General features: G+C 42.4%; 1 protein-coding gene and 1 non-coding gene across 2 annotated transcripts in view; both read right to left on the minus strand.

The window, feature by feature from the left end:
* EXOC4 (exocyst complex component 4) overlaps positions 1 to 21,600 on the minus strand; it is a 678,192-nt gene that overhangs the window by 536,679 nt on the left and 119,913 nt on the right. The window lies entirely within an intron of this gene.
* LOC119064301 (U6 spliceosomal RNA) lies at positions 7,188 to 7,294 on the minus strand. The gene has a single exon (XR_005085362.2). It is a non-coding gene; the product is annotated as a U6 spliceosomal RNA (small nuclear RNA).

Below are 21,600 nucleotides of genomic sequence, written 5' to 3' on the forward strand. Positions count from 1 at the left end.
CTTCAGCTTAATGCCCACTGTCATCTGAATACAAACCTGTCTAAAATAAATCCATTCCCCCAATATAACCTCCTGTCTGACTTCCTTATTCCTACCAAGGTGTTTTAGCATTACTTTCCCTGTTATGTAGATTCAAAATCCTACAGTCAATTTGTAGGCTACTATGAGGTTAATGATAAAAACTACTGTGATTTATTGAGACAGATTTTACTGATCTTTATAATTATGATTTTTAAATTACTTTACTCAAATAGACCAGTGAATGGAGAAAGAATGTGTAAGTATGTGAGGGCATAAGCTTGTAAATCTGTGAGAGACAAGGTAAGTCAGGGAGCACTTTAAAGAAAACTGACCCGAAGACATTCCTCGTCAGAGAGAGTGATTATAGACTTGTGCCAATTTCAGACCTCTCAGAACAAGAAGCTGTCAGTCAACTGACAAGACATCTTGGATCCATGAGGCAAGTTGATAAGGTATCAGGAACTTCTATTGACCCAAGGTTCTCGGTTGCAGGCTGGCCACTGTGCGTGCACCCCAGACTGGGCGACAATCCCAGACCCTGAGAACCTCGCGGGGCTAGTACCCAGTTATCCTGACTCCATAAGAATTTGACCACAGCTGGCATAACATGGAATCATTCATTGGACTTTTTTTTAGAGAGAGGGAGGAAAGGAGAGAGAGAGGAAGGGGAGAAGGAGGAAGAGAGAGAGAAATAGGAGCATGGATTTGTTGTTCCAATTATTTATGCATTCACCAGTTGATTCTTGTATGTGCTCTGACCAGAGACAGAACCTGCAACCTTGGCATATCAGGACAACGTTCTAACCAAGTGAATGAGCTGGCCAGGGCCCATCAACCTGCCTTCAATAAACACGTATTGAATGCCCAGAACGTGCCATAAACAGCATTCTGCATGCCAAGAAATAAAGCATGAATACAACATAGGCCCCGGCCCAAGAAGGTCACAACAAAATGGTTAAGTAAATACAAAATTATTTTTTTAAGATTTTATTTATTATACCCTGGCTGGTGTAGCTCAGTGGATTGAGCACGGGCTTGTGAAGCAAAGGGTTGCCAGTTCGATTCCCAGTCAGGGCACATGCCTGGGTTGCAGGCCAGGTCTGCCAGTGGGGGACACGTGAGAGGCAACCACACATTGATGTTTCTCTCCCACTCTTTAAAAAAAAAAAGATTTTATTTATTTACTTACTAACTTCATTTTTAGACAAAGGGGAAGGGAGGGAGCAAGGGAGAGAGACATCAGTGTGTGGTTGCCTCTCCCATGCCCCCTACTAGGGACCTGGCCTGCAACCCGGGCATGTGCTCTGACTGGGAATCAAACAAGCAACCCTCCGGTTCACGGGCCAGTGTTCTATCCATTGAGCCACACTCCCCAGGGCTATAAAATTCTTACAGTGTGTTAAGTATGAGAAACAGAAATGTATGCATCATACAGCCCAGGAAGTGAATAATTCTTTTTAAGGAACAGATTATCAAAGCAGCAGTCTGAAGGCTGAGTAGAAGTTCACCAGGTGGAACTGGGTGACGAGGCGGGCCAGCAGGACTACACGGCACGTACACAGGCAGAGGCACGAGGGGTGTGGAAGGTTCTGGCCTGCCGCATGCCCTGTGAGATCCCGAAGGGTAAGAGACGAGGCAGAGGTGCCACGGCGGAGAAATGCTCTTGACTGCTACACTAACAAGCTCATCAAAGACAAAGCCGAAAGCTTTCAAGCAGAGAGACACCTACGTCTGGGTGTGTTTGTGCACCTGTGTGTAACTAGTGATGAGACTATAATAAATGAATCTATTCAAAGCAAGTAGCACTTAGTAAGTAACTAATATGTGCCTGAGAGTATCTCATTTAATGCTCTCAACAACCTTAAATCTCTATTCGTTCCCTCATTTCTGCACACCAGAAATCTAAGGCTTAACAAGGCTAAGTAATTTCCCAATACACTTGAAAGGTGGGAAAGCGTATTTCATTCCCATTTCATTAGTACCTATTACCTCTTGCTGAAGCTCTCATAATAATTCCCTCTCATAATTGCTACCGACTCTCCAGATCAAACATCCAATACACTGCTTTCAGCATATTACTTCTGCGCTCAAATCATCTCAATGTCCTCTTTCTACCTGTAGGTAAACATCCGAATTCTATTTAGTCTCCATCCTCCAGGCCTCCTATGGGGGTGACTTTTCCCACGAGTCCCCCCAGTCCGCCACAGACGAAAGTAAACAAGACATGACATGATCTGTTTGGGGAGGAGAGGTGGCCGATACCCTCAAGGGGGAAGGGCCGTGAGCAGTGGCCAGTTTCTCAGGGGAAAAGGCGTCGAGCCCTCTCCTCCAGGAGCTTTTATTGGGTTGTAATATACAGGAATATGGGGTGGCAAGGATCAAACAGTAGATAACATTTCAAAGAAATCTGAGGGCTTAGTATGAGTCAGAGTCTGTCAGGAACAGAGTTTTAGGATTTCCTGCTCGAACCCTTAACATATGAATGAAAGCACTCTTAGCAGAGCAGATTTCACATGCTTATCAGGAAGTCTTTGTGATGCCAGATTTTTCCCCAGGGCAAGCTCTGGCAAGGCAAGGAGCTGCACCCCTCCCCAACAGGTATTCAGGCTTAAGGGGATTAGACCCAGGAAGCACTTCTCCCAGCAGACAAGGGGACTAGGGCTATGTCACATAGCCTGAGGGCACGGGTCTATTGCTCACTCTTTGTTGCAGCCCCCCCCCCCCGTCCTTCCATGAAGGCCTCCCAAGTGGTCGAGTCTGGCTTAGGTTGCTCCCCACTATGAGAAGACTTACCCATCATGGACTTCCGACCATGCTTTGGGGGCAGGGAGGAAACTGAGGCAGTATTTGCTACCAGAGACAAGCTTTGTCACCTATGGCTTGCATTCTGAGGTCACTCGCTCATCCTTAGCCACGGAGGGGTTAAGGTTACAATTCCTGAAACCAGTCAGAGTGGTCCACAACAGCCCCCAAACTAGAGTTGCCAGAAAACAGACCCTTGAGACCACGTTCAGCACGCAGAATACTTACTAAGGAGCACTCCTGGGATCAGCACCCGTGGCCTCCTTGCAGAGAAGGAATGGAAGGAGGATGGAGCAGAGGGAAGGTCCAACCACAGCATCAGCCGACACCATGGGGAGCTACACAGCTAGGCTGGCCGTTGGGCTGACTTGGCCTGGCCTTCACACTCCCACAGTGCTCAAAGTGAGCCGAGGAACCTCGGGTGATGTGGCTCTTTGCAGCTTTGGCACTCTCTGAAGAGGCAGACTGCTAGACGTTTCTGGTCTGATATAAAATGCAAATAGGGAGAGTCTCCCACTCCAAACTTTTCAAAGACTATACCGCCCTTCCGACACAGTCTGCACCCAGTAAGTATGACCCACAAGTCCTTCTGGGGAAACTGAGGTTTATGAAAAGTAAGTCACTCGCACGGTATCACAGGGCCAGCCAAAGTGGCAGAACTAAAAGTCAAGCCTCAATGTAACAGCAAAGCCACTGTAATTTCTATGACACTGCCGATAAAATGCCAACACGAGGACATGGGAGGGGATTCAACCTAGGGATGACTAAAGAAAGACCATCTCCAGTAACATTTTCTTAAGGGCAGTTTTACCATCTACCTAGATCCCCAGAAAACGTAAGCTTTAAATAAGTGAATTAAGAATGCTCCTCAACAACTCCTTTGGATTTAAGCACTAAGCAAAATGACAAGGAATTTAGTTTTGAAATGAACAAATTACCAGTTCCAGCATAACTTCCACTAGAACCTATAAATCAGAAGAAAATTCAATGAAATGTGCAAAAGGACAATCGCTGGTCAACAGAGGGAATCGTTCTGAAATGGGCCTCAGTAGATGGAGCTGTCCCCTCTGCATTGGCGCTGCGCTATCTGAAGAGCTAAAAATACAGTCAGTCAAAGGTTCTAAACATCTGCACTGATTAAAATGCCAATCACCCTTTTCCTAAGACCACTGGCACTGACCCTGGTACGCCAGCCCCATGCCGGCCCTGAATAATGTTATTATTATACATGCAGTGAGGACCGACAATGCCTGCAGCACCTCTAAGAAAGGGACGGAGTCCTGCCCAGCCCTTGGCCATCAAACGAGTGTTCTGAGAAAGACAGCAGAATAACTATAACCACTTTGGATTTTATCTTCATGGGGAAAATGAAACACTCAAGTTTTTGTCTCTCCCCTTAAACTTTGAAAATTCAGCAATTCATTTAGGAAAAAAATAATCTTTATGATTGCCACTTTTTTCCTCATGCTTGCTGCTGTCATATGAATTCAACTTACGACTAGGCTCTGTTTTAATTAATTCTGAGGATATTTCATTCTACATAACGGCTTGGGATTGACATACACTTAGGTGGTTGCAGATTTAGCCTACCCTTATAGACAGAGGCTGAAGAACTTCATACTTGACTGCGGAAAAAGAATTAAACATTCAAACAAAAGTTCAAATGCCCACAACAACACGCCACCTTTTGTCAGCTAACTAACACCAGCCCACCAAATACTGGCCAAAGGCAGCTGAATTTGCAGAACTCAAGAGGTGCAAATCAGACACTCTACATGGTGCAAAAGCTTCACAAGGCTTAGATTAAGGTGAGGCTGCCCACTGCAGAGCCTCACTAACTCTGGCCCAGCAGTCAAGTAACAATCCCCAAAAGCAACACACCAGAGGCAAGCTCACTGAAAGGTGATCATTGTTCAGTGACTCATTGCAAGGTTTAGGGTCCTACCTCTTCCTTTCAAAGGTCACATTTAAAAATAAATTGCATTAGAGAGGAACAAAAAACTTACATCTCAAGATCAAGGAGAAGAAACTTTACTTTGTTATGATGACTGACTTACTCCCTGACTTTTAAAAGGCAGGTAAGAACTTACATTCAAGTATTTCAGTATAAATAACACTGCAAAAGTTTCCCTTGACATAGGAAAACACCTACCCTGAAGCCAGCATAGTTTCGTGACCTTGAAGGTCAGTCTCTCATAATCTGATCATAATCTGTACCCGGAGACAGTGTCACTAGGTGCTGGGATTTTTGTTTAAATAACTTTCTTGAGAATGTCAATATGTGTTTAGCTAGAATGCAATGACCAATAAATTGTCCTACCTTTGCCGATGCTGAGTCCTGAAAACATTAAATCCACAGATACACATCTGTGGTAAGATCTAGTTAGAATTCTGCAAGGGTAAGAACATGCTCAATGTACTGGCAGAGGTCAGGAAGAGAGCAGGACACGGGAAATACTTTTATAATGCACAAATGACTGACAACATTCTAGTTAAAGAATTCTTAAATTTATGTCTAGTGACATTAAAGACAGCACTACCACAGGTAAAGTGATTCAGTGAGGATCTATGACCTACAGACAGCAGAAAGATGCTTCAACTCCCTTATATTTGGTTAACACTTTTGACAAACTATTTAAGACCCTTTCCTTTGTATCCAAAAATGACTACAATTTAGTGCAATTACTAGAGAAACCAGCTCAGAAGCATAAAACCAGGGTTTTACTGGTTACTGAATGCCCTCAATTAGATACCCCATTAAATATACGTAAATATTCCAAATCCTTTTCCACTTCAAAAAACAAAAGACTCTGTGGATGTAACACAAAGTTTAAAACTGCTTTTTACAAAAGTGAATGTGAGTTTATTCTAACCTACACATATTCTATAGAAAAGTTTCTTTTGACACAAAAGTTGGGTATATTTAAGATGGCTGACCTTTACTCATTTATAAGTTGAATATATTTATAATTTATAATCTACAGACAAAAAAAAAGGGAAAAAGTTAACTGGCTACCACCTAAAACTTCCACCTCTTAGTCACTTCCAATGCAGTGCCAGTCCTAAACTTCAAGGTAAAATGACACGTGTTGACCTAAAGATTTTAAAATTGGTCAAGACCTACTGATGCCAATGTAGATTCCAAAAACAAATTCTAATACCATCTTTTGAGCCCTCAGAAGTCCTTATCCAAACAGAATACAAAATAAGACAGTGGGCAGATGTCTACATACACGCAATACACGTGACTACACACGGCCTCGTGCAAAGAAGAAAACCACACACGTACACAACAAATGCATGCCTCAATCTTAAGGTTCTTTTGACATCCCCGTGCAAAACTCAAACTTTCCTACTATAATGCTTTTTTTATCTAATACAATGCTTTTTTCTCGTCCTCCTCCGACAGCCCGTTTATCCTGATAAGAAGACCGAGCTCCACTGAAACACACGCCCAACACACTGTTACGATTCCTGTGGGCTAAGTGCGCTGCTCCTGAACACACAGCCATTTCAAAGCTGCACTCGCTGCGCACGGGCTCAGCAGGGCAGGCTGTCGAGGGAGGGGAAGAATGACAGGCGATAAACAGGCAGGCCGGGGTAAACCAGAATTCCGCTTCTCTGCTCAGACGAGAGGCTTACTCTTTTTATTTGTAAAACAAGGCTAAAAATTCTGCATATTCTCTTAAGAACATCATACAGATAGGCTACTAATAACAAAGAACCAGGAAAAGGCACAATTCTTTTTTGTGTGGTAATTTTATTTATATATTTTTTATTTAATTATTGTTCAAGTACAGTTTTCTGTCTTTTAAGCCCATCCCTGTCCACCTCCCCCCCCCATGCTCCCCACCTCCCTCCCATTTCTACCCTCCTTAGTTTTTGTCCATGTGTCCTTTATACTTGTTCCTGTAAACCCTTCCCCTTTTGCCTGAAATTCCTTCCCTTCTCCCCTCTGGTCACTGTCAGCCTGTTCTCTATTTCAGTGTCTTTGTTTTTATTTTTCTTGCTTGCTTGTTTTTATTGTTTAGCTTCCTGTTAAAGGTGAGATCATATGGTATTTGTCTTTCACCGCCTGGCTTATTTCACTCAGCATAATGCTTTCCAGTTCCATCCACGCTGTTGCAAAGGGTATGAGCTCCTTCTTTCTTTCTGCTGCATAGAATTCCATTGTGTATATGTACCACAATTTTTGGATCCATTCATTTAATGATGGGCACCTAGGTTGCTTCCAACTCTTGACTATTGTAAATTGTGCTGCTATGAACATTGGGGTGCATAGGTTCTTTTAGATTGGTGTTTCAGGGTTCTTAGGATATAATTCCAGCAGTGGAATTGCTGGGTCAAAAGGCAGACTCATTTTTAAAAATATGGAACGTTTCACGAATTTGCCTGTCATGCTTGCACAGAGGCCATGCTAACCTTCTGTGTATCGTTCCAATTTTAGGGTATGTGCTGCTGAAGCGAGCACCAATTCTTTAAAATATTAACTGATAACAGCCTTCTCCACGGCTAAGGTCCAGTCATTTCTAGTTCTTTCATTCAACTCCCCACCATTAGCCATGTAAGAGTAACTAACCCAGAGCTGCAAAGAGCAAGATATTTCCAATACTCATCAAGCTGCCCAAAAGTAACACTGCTCAGAATATCAGATCCCTGGGGTAATTAAAATATATAGAAAAGAAGAAAGGAATTAATTGAACGACCACAGCCTGCCAAATGTCTAAATGAGACTAGTTGTTACTTCGTTCGGCAGTAAGAAAAGTTGAGCAAGGGGTCAGGAGGGCAATGAGAGCAAGGCCCGCCCACTGCTCCAGTTGGTGATCTCTAAAAGAAATCATGGAAATGCTCAGAGAAACAGAAGCACATCAACTCCTCTGACCATTTCTGGAAACACTCTGAGCATCAACAAAGAAATGGAGGCCCCAGCACATCTGGCTCCGGGAGCTGCCTACACTGCAGGTGACTGCGTCGGGAAGGTGGAGGCGGCTCCGGGCAGCGTGTAGCGCTGACCTTCCACCCTCTCCCCTCCGTTAGAGCGGGCAGCTTCTGCAAGGGGAATAAATTAGGTGAGAGAGTAAACCTAGTGCAGCTAAAGTTCTAGTAATTTTAGATCGTCAAAATGGTAACTTCCTAGTGGGAGAACAAAACCTCAATAAAGTGGCCATAAAGTTTGATCATTGTTGCTGTATTGTAGCTAAACATTTGTAAATTTGCTAGTTTACTATACAATCCCTAATGAATAAAAGTGAAGGCACAGCCTATGAGTAAGAACAAGGATGGATTATCTATATATTAACTTACTGGGAGATTTATTTGATTTTGAGTATATTGACTGCATGACTTCTCTTTTCATGCAGTCACTCAAAAAGCTCCAGCAAGAGAAAACTGTCCATATAAGATGGTCCTAAAACATGTAGTCTGTCTACGTGCTTTGGAAAGGTCATCAGGTCTTATAAAAAACTGAATATTAAAATATGTAACTGAAAAGCATCACTAGACCTTTCTTCTCCTAGCCCGACAGTCCCAGAATCCATGTCTACTGTTGCTATTCCATAAAAACTTATACGATTCACACATGGTGGACTGAAAAACAAAAAAACTGGGGAAGGCACGTAACATTCCCGGACGTTGGAGACTTTGGTGTCAGACTGTTTTAGGTTCAAATCCCAAATGTGGCAGCCCAGCTGTAAAATATGGACACAGCACTGAATGTACGTGAATGCGATCATCACAGAGATTAGAGCAGATGAAATCCTCAACAACTGTTTCGAATATGCAGACTTACTGGGATTCTTACTAAAACTGGACTTAGCAAGGACAGATACGTAAGTCCAAAGTCAAGGCCTGGTTAGGAAAAGGGCTCAGAGGAACTCCACCAAAGTTTGGTCAAGGAGAGTTTTTGTCAATGCAAGAGTAAACAGTCCCCTGGAGGAAGGTGAGAGTCCTTACAAAGAACATGAGGCCCACCGAACAACTCTGTGCACAATGACAGCAGTGAATCGCTACCCCCCCCACCCTCTGTCCCCGGGGAAGATTATAACACCACTTTACGTTTATACAGCATATACATTAATAAGTCACCATTACTTTGCACCGATTGATATTGTCAAAAGGGGTTGTTGTTGCCTAAATAAAGGCTTTCTGTAAAAGCAGATATAAAAATAAAATCCAAGTGAACTATGAGAACTGCATTTTATTTACATGCTAAAATTCCAATATATTTCTTCCTCTAAGTTCCTTCCTAGCTGTAAGAACTTCGCCCTTTATATTTAATCAATATGGCAAAGAAATTACAAGCAGCAAACAGAAAGAATGAAAGAATTTACCCCACTAACTCAAATCCCGAAAGGCAACCATACATTGATGTTTCTCTCCCTCTCTCCTTCCCTTCCCCTCTAAAGATAAATAAATAAAATCTTTAAAAAAAAAAAAATAAAAAAAAAAAGAAATTTCAAAAAATACATAGCCTCCTTTTAAAGCTAAATAAAAATATACTCTCAGAAAACATTCAAGGTAAAACCCATATTCTCGTGTTTTAAAGAGACCTGATAGGTAATAGGATAGGTTGTATTAGTCCATAAGGCTCAAAAATTACTAAGCGGTAGAACACATGCCATCAGTTGTTTTTAAAGGTATTTTTAAAACCACGATTCTGAGACCTTGTATGTTTTCTGGGGGGTACTCCACAGTAGCCCATGGAAGCAGGACAGAATGGTGCAAGAAAATAACATGGGGTTTGGAATTAGAATCTATCCTGGGTTCAAGTTTGCTTTCTCCACTGGGTAGCCATGTGACTTGGTAAAAATTATTCTCAGCCTCAATTTCTTTATCTGTGATACTGGTATAGAGGGGAATAAGGCACATGAAAGAGCTCTGCAAGGAATAAATCAGTATGCAAGTATTAACTATAAGACTCATAATCGAGATTTTTAAAATTATGGACACATTTTATCTTTAAGGTGATATACACCTTGCTTGCAACCCCAGCGTCTAACACAATGCCTTGCTCACAGCAGGCACTCAATTATGCGCATCTTGAAGTAGACGGATGGGTGGAGAGGATAGGTGAACTAGTAGATGCAATTTCTTTCTCTTCTGCCAGCTCTCAATTACAATCCCATTACTACCTTGGGATGATAAATTTGCCCCAAAAGGCAAAGGAAAATCATATTCAGAAAGCAAAAGATTACATCAATATTTACTGGTAACACCTAACATTATTGTACCATGATCTGAATAAAGAAGCACAAAAAGGAGAAAGAATTTTACTTGTAACAATTTCCACAACCTCTCTATATCTATTCAAATATTTATTATTGATCTTATTAGTATTCCAGATCCTTCCCCTCCTCCTTCATATTTAATATGGATCATTGCCTACACGCTAACACGAAATTACAAATTTTGTTTTATTGACATGTGCTCTACATACATCATTAAAACTTTACTACAAAATCAATGTTGTATGATTTTAATGTAAAGTTTCCATAGCCTCAAAAACATTGTAAATTATCTTAGACAAAAGAAAGATATAATACCTAGCTTTTCATTTTCTTTTTATTCGGTCTCTTTTTCAATAAATAGTTCTATGTGCCTGGCACTAAGAATATAGCTGTGAGGCTTTTAAAGAAATGATGCTGGAAAAACTGGCCCCTACATGTGAAAGAATGGAGCTGGGCCCTTACAAACACCATACACAAAGAATAACTAAAAACCTAAATGTATGACTTAGTACCATAAAAGTCTTGTAAAAAAGAAAAACATAGGACAAAAGTTCCACAACTTTGGGTTTAGCAAAAATGTCTCTGATCTGATCCAAAGGCACAGGCCACAAAAGAATGAACAGATCAATGAACGTCATTAAATTTTTTAATTATGTGTAGCAAAACAGCATCTCAGAGAATGGAAGAAAATACCTGCAAGTCACGTATCTGCTAAGGAATTAATATTCAGAATAGATAAAGAACTCCTGAAACTCAATTACGGAAAACAAAAACAAAGAAAACTTTAGGGAAGCCCACAGCAGTGGTTCCTCCCTGGAGGTTCAGGAACTGCCATCAAAATTGAAGAGATACATGAGTGTTCCCAAGAGGAGGGGTGAGAAAAGGCATCTTACACAGAGTGCATGCCCACTGAGAAAGCTTGGAGGCAAGAAAGGATAGGGCCCATCGCGGAACTGAAGTGAGATGCAAAGCTGCCAGGGCCACCACGCTCAAGGAAGGCCTTCTGTGTCATGCCAAGGAGTCTAGACTGACCCTTTAGGCTTTGGAAGTTAAGGAGGAATCTGTCACTTAGAACAGATGGGTCCAGCTGCAATGTGAAGAGTCAATCAGAACAGACTTCGAAGATCAGTTAATAGGCTAGTACACTGACCTGGAGGGGCAGGAATATGGTACTGGGGGAAGTGGTGGTTAAGGACAGTGCCATGAGCTAAAGCTGCAGCCTTACATAAGGGAGAGAAATCAGAGGATTTTAGAAATGTTAAGTGATGGAACTGTCAGATGTTACTGATTGACGTGGGGTGTTTTCTACATGGAGCATGTGGAACAGTAATATTCCAAAGTCACCAGGTAGAGAACACAGCTGCCTTAGTACCCAGTACTGAGTCACTAAGCAAAGACGCAGGTCTCGATAAATAATGGCATCGCTCTAACAGCCAACCACTAGAACAGGACAAATTCATTCCAACTAACTGACAACCCAGAGAGGTTCGGAGCTCCAGTCCTACATCACATGCAACAGCCTGCCAGCCATCTTTCCACGAACGCAGCGGGCTCACAGTCACCAGGAGGAAAGGACACTGACCAGCCAACGGTAGAGACCAGAGTCCTTTAAAGGCCCCAAACACTAGCCAATTCCTCAAGATGAGAAATGCTAGAGGGTGGCACGTGCGCGTGCACACACACACACATACACACATGTGTGTCCTGTGAATAAAGAGATCTGTCCCCTTGATTAAAGAAAGAACAGTGTCTTGCTACTCAAACTGTGGTCTAAGCAGCACTGGAATCACCTGACAGCTTGTTAGAAATGCAAAGTTTGTGTCTCTACCCCAGAAGGACTAAAGAAAAAGTCTGCATTTTAAGGTCAACAGGTGATTCACACACATCGAAACGTGAGAAGCACTGAACTAGGGGCTTGTCCACAACTCACCTCCCAAAGCTAAAATGAACACCCCAGCATTTCTGCCCCCGCACCAACCTGCAGGGGTAACTCAACCAAAGCCTCCACATTATGCAACATACAAAGCAGTACTTCATGGCAAGTAGCAAGGGTCAAAACGTGACTTCAGGACTCCTGTGTTCGGTGGGCCAGACACTTAAGCAGAACTAATGTAATTATGATTTGTTCTACATTTAAATACTTTCCAGAGGAAAAATTCACTTTCGCTACACATTTATTTCATAGAGCCAAAGATAACCTCCACACTTACAGTGCATCCCTCCTTTTCTAGTTTCCCAAAGGGCTTTGCAAATCCCTTAATTATATTCCAGTGTGAACAACTATTTCATTAGCTAATTTTCTGCCCACCTCCTTTTGTCAGGTGAAAGTGTGTTACCAAGGTTCTTAGTGGAGGCGCAGTTAATGCATTTTGGAATAGTGATTTGCCTTAAAACAAGTTAATTAATATTCTACTTCAAAAATAAACACAACAGCTATTAAAATAATGCATTCGGGAATAGATCAAAAGGTTGAATAAGCTAAACTTGTGTCAGAATGTAGGCAAAAAATGAGTCAGGGAAAAAAATCACTGTATATACTGTGTAATATAGTCAGTCATTTTAAAAATCTTCAACAGAACAGATCCGGACTGATGATTTATCCCCTAGTTGTTAAAAAACGTACAACACTGTCCATGTTAGGATGGACCAGACTTTAGGACAACTAAAACCACCAGGGTTAAACAGCTGGTTTAATGGGAGAGAAGAAAGCAGAGGCCTCCCCAGAGTTTGGGCTGGTGTTAGGAGCCACCACCGTGAGGCCCCATATCTTCTGAGCACCCCGTAAAGCACCTCAGCACTCGGGCACCCCAGCACAGCGCTGTGTGCCTGCCCCCGGTGAGGGCAACCCCAACTCTCAGGCACGCCCCAGCGCAGTACTAAAAACCATGGCAACTTTTCCAGTTGGTGAAAAGAAAAGTTGAAAGACATTTTTAAATAACTTTTACTGCTTCCTGAACAACGTGGTTAAGAGTTTCAGAAACTGACTTAAACTGAACCTATGGCAACGGACGCTCCTCAGACAGCCACTCCGAGGTCTCACACCTCCTCCTCCTTCTCTGTCCTGTTTCATCCTGTGCATGTTTCACTCCCTGCATCTACTCTTCCTTCTTTCCTTCCGATTTCTCCAACATGCACACACACTATCTACCAATCTCCATACCGCATCTACCGCTAGGTTCATCCTCTCATTATCCAGCTGATCGCCTGGTAACACGAAACAGAGGAACCCTCTCTGAGGGGTGCTGCAAGGGAAGAAGGGCCCCAGACAAGCTTTCGATGGCTGTTATGGCCAACAAGTACTAAAACTGAGAGAAAGAGGGGAAAAGTAAATCCCCGAAGAGATCTGTCTTTTATTCCTAAAATGATGAAATGAGAAATAAAAAATCGGAAACCATAAACTAGATTCTGACATTAGCATGCTGCTATTAAAAAAAAAAAAGGGAAAAATTTCCTAAGAAAGAACTGGAGAGAGCATTGTAAAACCACAGTGGTCAGTCTATAGGGTGACTCCCAATCTGGTTATACACAGTGGGCAGTACTACACGGTTGCACTCAAATTAACAAATTCCAAGTGGGCACAGGGGCCAAGTACAGACATGTCTACGGTAGGTGACGGATAAGTATCTACCAATTAAATATTCATTATATTATTACAAACTCTTATAGTAGTATTGTAAGAGCCTATGTATGATAATCAAGAAAATCTAAAGTCTCTATCTTCTAAGTCCAGGGTCTTCAACCAGCAGGATTTACAAATGTTCGGACCAAGCCCAATCCAAGGTCTCATCATCTGTGCGTAACCAACCACACGGTCCTCTCACTGCTTTTCCTGCTCCGTCTCTCCATCTGCCTCCAGGCTGCTCATGCCTTCAGTGCCACTAACCTCTGTACCCACAGCCCCCTCTTCATTGCAGGCTCATGCATATAAAAGCATCCAGCATTATGCCGAACACACGGGTGGTACTCAGTATCAGTTTACTGCGAATCCTCAGCTGTCATCCGGGATTCTCACAATCTGGCCCCCACCTACCTCTCAAATGCAGATGGTGACTATACCCTCACAGGAACCGTCTCCTCCAAACAAAGTGACATACTCCCTGTCACCAGAACATGCCGAATGAAAGATATCTCTATTTCCCCTGCTCAGAACACAGGCCACCCCCACCCTCCTCTTTTTTCTTCTCTCAACCCAATCCTCCTCTTCTATCCCACCTCTCCACCCCTAGGGGGAGCCCCCTCCAATCCCACCTCCAAGTGAAGCTCTTCTCCCAGGGCCCTGCCTCACTCCCGTGATGTCGTTACTATGTCTGCACCACTCATGATGCATCTCTTCCTGTGACTTAAACCCAGTGGGAGGACACTCCTGAAACAGACAACAGTGAGCAACTGAAGCAACATCTCCGCACACAAGCTCATTACGGCCATGATTTGAACTGTACAGATCTCTGCATCTCCAGTCTGTGAGACAGAATGTTGTGCTTAAATGAACTTAACAAACAAGTGAGCAGAGCTTCAGAGACCCTGGTTATGTGCTAATTCTTGGCCTGGGTGTCGATTATGTGGCTATGTTTAATTTTTTTAAATATATGGAAAACATACTCATATACTTATGTTGTATATGTACTTTTATACATATAAAATTACAAAATGAACAGATGGAGGAGTGTAAGTGGGAAAGGTGAAGGCAGAGGGGAAGAGAAAAACCTGAGTTACATAATCAGTACAAAGAAAATAAATTAATTCTAATATATTGGCCTGGAACACATGTCAGTGGTTCCAAGCACCTAGTTACCCTCAAGGGTACTTAAGAATGTTTACCGAAGTTACCCTCAAGGGTACTTAAGAATGTTTACCGACCGGACCAGGCAGCTCAGTGGATGGGAACATTGTCTCAGTATGCCAAGGCTGTAGGTTGGATCCTCAGTCAGGCACATACAGGTGTCAACCCATTAGTGCATAAAGAAGTGAGACAACAAACCCACCCCTCTCCTTCTCCCTTCCTCTCTAAAATTAATACAAACTTAAAACATTTAAAGAATGTTTACCTCTAGTGGTTTAAAAGCTATTAATCACTTTCACCCTTTCAACAAGGTGTAGTTTGGCTGGAATAAAAACAGTAACTGAAAACTAAAACACAGCAACATTTCGGAGGATGTAATACCAACATAATTTATAGAAATGCCAGGAGGACCGGCTAATTTACATGAATAAAGCAGTCCGGAAATGTGAATGGGGTGCAAATTCTAAATGATGAGGAAAATGACAGTTGAGTTATCAATATTTTAACCTTTATAAATATAATTGAAAAATAATAAGCACTTACATACTGTTTTACATCCTCTAATCAGTTTAGAGATACTAATTACGCCACAGGTCATCCTCTGGAAAACATGTCAATAACTCCATTTAGAGAAAATGGAAGTCAAGACACTGAGTTAGGCTCACAGTGAAAGGCATGGAAGGTAAACCCGTTCTCTCTAGGTCTCAGAACGTGAGTTGAGACCATGGAACTTACTGAAATAAACAAAGGAGGACCACCGAAAGTCAACACTCGTGTTCTGCTTTTAGCTCCCTGTGTAAACTTTGCTTAAAGAAAGAAAAGATTACTTGGGAATGTCTGGAAAGGGAATGTTACCAAAGCGAAGATCTGGCCCCCCTAAGGCTCTATCTAGTCTACAACAGAAGTTCAACCCACTGAAAAGGCAAATGCGGGGAGCGAGTGTGCCATAAAGACGAGGGCCGACACGCGAGTGTACGAAGTCAGGAAAGTCCTGTCTGTGACAGGACCCTTCCCACTGTCCTTAGAACCTGCTGAAAACGGAACCCAAGCTGAAGTATGAGCTAGTGTGGAGACTGCTTGAGCCACGTGAAATAAAACCCCACACCAGAGTCTGTAGTTCATCACGGCCCCTTCTGACATTCAGGTCCCTCTACTAGAAGACTCCCTAGGTTTTAGGTGCAAGAGTCTGGCCTGGAAGGTGTGCCTACCAGTACCAACATTCTGGTTTTTGATTGGTTGGGGTTTTTCTTCCCCCTGATTACAACATTAAGCCTAATGCATGAGTGAGATACCATCATAATAAAGGGAAGCAGACAAAGCCGTAAAGGTTTATATAAATTTTGAAAACAATGGAGTCAATATATCTTAGGGGTTAAGTGTCTAACTGTAATTAGATAAAACTGAGTTGGCCTTACCACTTGATAGCTAAGGCAATGCACTTAACCTCCTGAAATCTCACTTTTATCACCTGTAAGTAAAAGTAGTAATGGCATTATCAATAGGGGGATTAAATGGGATGATGAGTAAAGTACTAAGTATAGTGGCATGTGATAAATGCTGAGTAAAGGCTAGCCATAATTGTTAAATTATTAATGGAGAGAATAAGTTCAGAGAGAAGAGAGTGGTTCGTGCACAGTAGGGGGATGGCAAGTACTGATGCTTCGAGGGTACAGGACGACTGATGAATGCTGAAAGGTCAATAAAAGACAGAGAGAGGCCAGGCTTAAAATAATAGTAACAGACAGTAAGATAAGGTAGCCTCAAAATATTATTTTTAAAATTATTGAGCACATGCTAAGAAAAGACACAGTATTAATTGATAGAAAAAAAAAGTAGTCCTCATGGGCAAATAACTAATTAAGTTGGTCAAAGAGACTGCAACCTTACGTGTCGGATGGGGAAAAACAAACACCACAAACCAGAGGGTGCATGCAGGCTTGGATAAGATGCCCACGTCAGCTGCGTGCAGCCAGCCGGTCCCAGCCGGTGCAAAGGCACATGAATCAGGGCTTAAGATGGATAACACTGTGATTGTAGTGACAAACAGAAAAGATACCAGTCAAAGAAAATACTTCAGGGTTGCAAATGGGCTCCTAAATAAAGTACGGGCAAAGCGAAGCTCAGCGTTTTGGCTAGTTTGCAGTTAGTTCGTATTTCTCAGCTCTTTGAAATAGGATGGCGGCTGTACCAACAGAAGCAACTACAGCTCTTCCAGGCCAAAGGAGATGATGACCTCGATAAAGTCACCCTACTAGGCTAATGCTGCCAGTTGCAAGTGAAAGCCTCCCTTTAAAAGAGGTAAAGAATCAAGCCTCCCAGGAGCAACCTGTTCAGTAAGACACTAGGTTGGATAAATGGTAAGAGGGAGTTAAGGCAGAGCGGGGGCTACATTTGAGTTCTAGGTTTATACCCTAGTTTGTTCTTGGGATCCCACCTGCCATGTAACATACCTCTTGGGTACCTTCCTAATGATGACATACTTAGCTGTAAAAGTCACAAGAACAGCCACTTATAATCATAAAGACAATAAATGTTGAAATCAAACCAGGACTCAAAGCCTGGCTCGACCACGTCCAATCGTAGGCTTGGACAGAGTGTCATCACCGGAGCACGGGCGCAGTAACACCAAGCTCTCTGAAGTGTTGTGAGGTTCGGAGGAAAGAATATATTTAAGGCTAGGCCCAGGTCACAGTTATTAGCAGAAGTGAGGATGAGCCTTGAAGTTTCTTAAAGTAATACCACTATTTCCTGGTGCTTAATTTCATGGTTCTCCTGAACATCAGAATAACCAGAAGAGAATGTTCACCAGAGACTACAGAGCCCATTCAAAGAGCTTCCCAGTAGCTCTGGAGTAGAGGCCTAGCATTTGCACTTCTAACTAGTTCCCAAGTGATGATGCTCGTCTGAGGACCACATTGTGAACCACCAGCCTGTCTAAAGTCACTCTAGATAGCACAGAATGACCTCCTGGCCAGGTAGCACAGTTGGTTAGAATGCCATCCCCACTTGCTGGGGTTGTGGGTTCGATCCTCTGTCGGGGCACATGTTGGTGGGCGGAGAAGTAGGTTGATGTTTGTCTTTCTTCCTTTCTCTTTCTCTCTCTCTCTCATCCCCCCTTCCTCACCCTTCCTCCAATCAACAAATTAAACATTGTTTTAAAAATTAAAGTCATTCTGGATACCAATGCCTACGCTGAGACATTTTCATGATAAAACAAAGAAATGACACTTCCAGAAGAAGACAGTAAAGGCTAACATTAAAAAAAAAAAAAAACAATCATTTGCCATGTACATATGCAATAAAGGAAAAAAAAAGCTTCTGCTGAGTTGGGAGCTAAACAATCCCTGAAGAGAAAGTTTTGCTTGCACCTCCCCGCCCGCTCCTGGCACCCTTTCCCATAAAATGTTAGCACAGGTTTATTCTTTACAAATCTCAAGTGATTCACATCAGACTAAATCCCCACAGAAATGTAGGCAAAATGAACAGATGGTTTTTTTTCCTTTCTAAACACTGTGTGTGTGCAACATACATAATTTTTTTACTTGAGCAGTAATAAAACTCACTGCCTCCAGAGTCACACAGGACCTAAACATGAACAACCTCAGCGCATTCATAACAACCACAGCTCTGGGGTGCTATTTGCCTGCCCCTTTAATATTGTGAACAACTCGTACCCTATCCGATCCCAACTGGCCACGGACAAAGGAAGATGTGAAAGATGCGGCTTTTCCCAAGCTCTCCCAGCTGTGTCCAGGTTTTCTATTTTGAAGAAAAGAGCATGGTCGTTACTGCATGTACCTTCCCAGCTCTCCAGTCCACCGATTAGAACAACAGATCTTCATACATACTGAAATGGCGTTTATATGAATGTAGAGGAAAATTGCAAGTATTTTATATTAAAAATGCAAACTTTCTTTAAAGTGAGCACTGTAAATGTCTCTATTTCACTTTAGAAATTTTCCCCTTTACCCCCATTGCTACTAGATAAGAAAACAGGCGAAAGTACTGCAGTTTGACCCACGATGGTCATAGAAAGACTTGGTGACAGAGACAAGGTCACACCAATTAGCACAGACTAGCTGGGCCTCCTCAAATCGAGGCTCTCAGAAGTAATGTACTTTCATAAACTGACTCCATTACAGCCATTTTAATTCCATGTTCTTGTCGTCCTCGCCCCCCTTGTAACTTTGCCGGTCTTTAAAAAGGGCACTTCAGGTAGGATCTTTTACGCTACATTTGTAGCATTCTCTTGAAGCCTGAAATTAAAAGTTCTTTCCTCTAACAAATTTAGTCCCTTTCCATTTGGCAAACATCTTTTTTGATTCTTGCATCTCTAATGGAGCTGAAAATTAATATGACTCTTTAAATTCTTTGATTATGCAGAAGAATCATCAATGACATTTGCCTAGCTCCTTCTGCAGAGCAGACCGGGAGCTGGCATGAAAACCCTGCACTTCCACAGCACCTCATCTCCCGGAGGCCCACGGACGTCACAAACGGCACTGGGAGGACACTCCTCCACACTGCCCGGGCGCAGCTGCCCCTCAGGTGAAATGCGGGCTCTGACCAAATAGCATTGACTCAAAATAATTACATACTAGCAGCTCTGATGATTCTAAAGGAAGAACACTTTAAAAAGTATTCCTCCTCAGTAGGCATTTTAAATGCATAATCTCCTGAATATTAATAAATTTAACTATAATAGGCAGTGAAAATTTACTAATGCCAGCTTCGCCTTCACATTTGCAGTAAGCCCGTGGGATTAAATGACCTGCATACCCAAACAAAATATATATATTATCTTTCCTAAAGCAAGCAGATTATAGAAGGCGCTGGTATGAGTGAAAGGGAGAGGAGAGAAAAACCAATAACAAACCTGCAGAGGGGAGAAGGAGGGGGAGGAGGGACTGGATGAAAGAAGGTGAAAGGGTTAGCCAAAGAACATATACCATATTTTTCGACTATGAGACACATCCCCTTCAATTTGGAGGGGGGATGGGGATGAGTCTTATAGTCCAAATGTAGCTTGCCTGGCTCACTGGGGGAGTGGGGGGGCAGCGGCCTATGTTATTTATATTATTAAATATCTTACCACATCTTTTGCTTCAAAAATTTTTTTTCCTATTTTCCACCTCTAAAGCCTAGGTGTGTCTTATGGTCTGGTGCGCCTTAGAGTCCTGAAAATATGGTACGTATAAACCACGGGCAGAGACAACAAACAGTGCAGTGAGGGCCAGAGGGCAGGGGCAGGGCTGGGTAAGGTGGGCAAGGTGGGGGGCAAGGGGGACATCTGTAATAGTGTCAACCAGAAAAATAAAGTTAAAAAAAGAATTTTTTAAAAAAGGTAATTACACACAAAAGGCAGCTTTAAAAGATGAGGATTTAATTTACAGTAAAAATAAGTTCACCTATAGCAAGACATGAAGAAAAACTCTTTTGAGAAGAAGAAAATAAAAATGAAAAATCAAAATGTAAAGCCTCTTTTTTTCTCTCAAGAACTAATTTTGGATAGTTGTATGATAATCTACTTTCAAACCTGTCACCATCCTCCCGAATCTATTGTCACACCTACAATAAAAATGATGGCAGTGAGCGCACACGGGTTATCTAGGAGCAACACCGTGATGGTCCCAATACTTAATGGCTTCTCTTGCCGACAATTCTTCGTGACCCTTATCTGGAACCCTGAGCTAATCTGCCTGACCGACAGGAAGCCTGGGATGACTGAACTGCCGTCCAGGATAAAAGAAGGCAGAATGAACTAGTCTCCTGGGAACTAGCAAACCTTCACAGTATTATGATTCCTCTGCTGCATGACTTGTAAATCTACAAAGTTCATCGTGTTTACAAGGCATGTGAAACTCTATCTTAAATCAACCAGTCGATAGATATGTTTTGAGTATCCACTACTCATTCATTCGGGAAACATTCATTAGGTGCAACCTGTACAGAAGTGGCTGTGTGAATTCTGGGGTGGGGGAACCACAGTGAATAAATAACAGTCCTTACTCTTAAAGGGCTTAAAGATTAGTCCACAATGAATTAAAATCTTACGTGCAAAAGCACTGTGGGAAATTTGAAGACCTTCATCTGATTAAAAAGGAAAAAGGTAGGTTCTGCAGAGGAAGGAAAACATGAGATATGTTAAATGAGTAACAAAAACAAAAAGCACAATGTATTCTTGAAAGGAAATGATCGGTGAATGCTTCGCAGATGAGATAGAGCAGGTCGGAGCACGTCAGAGACGGCGTTCAGGGGTGGGGCAAAGGCAGTGGGAAAGGTGTGCCGAGTAGACAAAAGTACTGGTGGGAGACTAATTTAATTGAAACACAGCATCTGTACATGGAAAAGGTAAAAATAAGTGTGGAGAAATAAGCTTTGTCTAAATTGTGAAGGTGCTTGAACAATCTTATCCCACAAAGTAGTTTGTTACATGAAAACACAGACCATTTGTAATGACCTAAAATTTAGTCTGCTTTTTCAATTTACTTCTTTAATTATACAGTGATGCTACCACAAAGACTGGACCACACGGCATTATCATGCCATAAGGAGTCAAACTTTTCTTCAGCAGCGCCACCGGGGAACAGGAAATTATTCCAGTTCCATTGGACACAGGCAGAGTCTACGGTCACCTGGCCTGCTGAATATCCTTTTGCCTTAAAGTAAAATCTGGGAGGAGGGAAAACAGTGTGGCTGGCACTACTCCCTGCAGCACTTCTATACCCAAAGCGCCCCAGAAAGGCCAGTTTGCAGCCCTGTTGGGTTATT

This window comes from Artibeus jamaicensis, unplaced genomic scaffold, assembly GCF_021234435.1.
Source record: "Artibeus jamaicensis isolate MK-2021 breed Jamaican fruit bat unplaced genomic scaffold, CSHL_Jam_final scaffold_3307, whole genome shotgun sequence".
In the NCBI taxonomy this organism is placed as follows: Eukaryota; Metazoa; Chordata; class Mammalia; order Chiroptera; family Phyllostomidae; genus Artibeus; species Artibeus jamaicensis.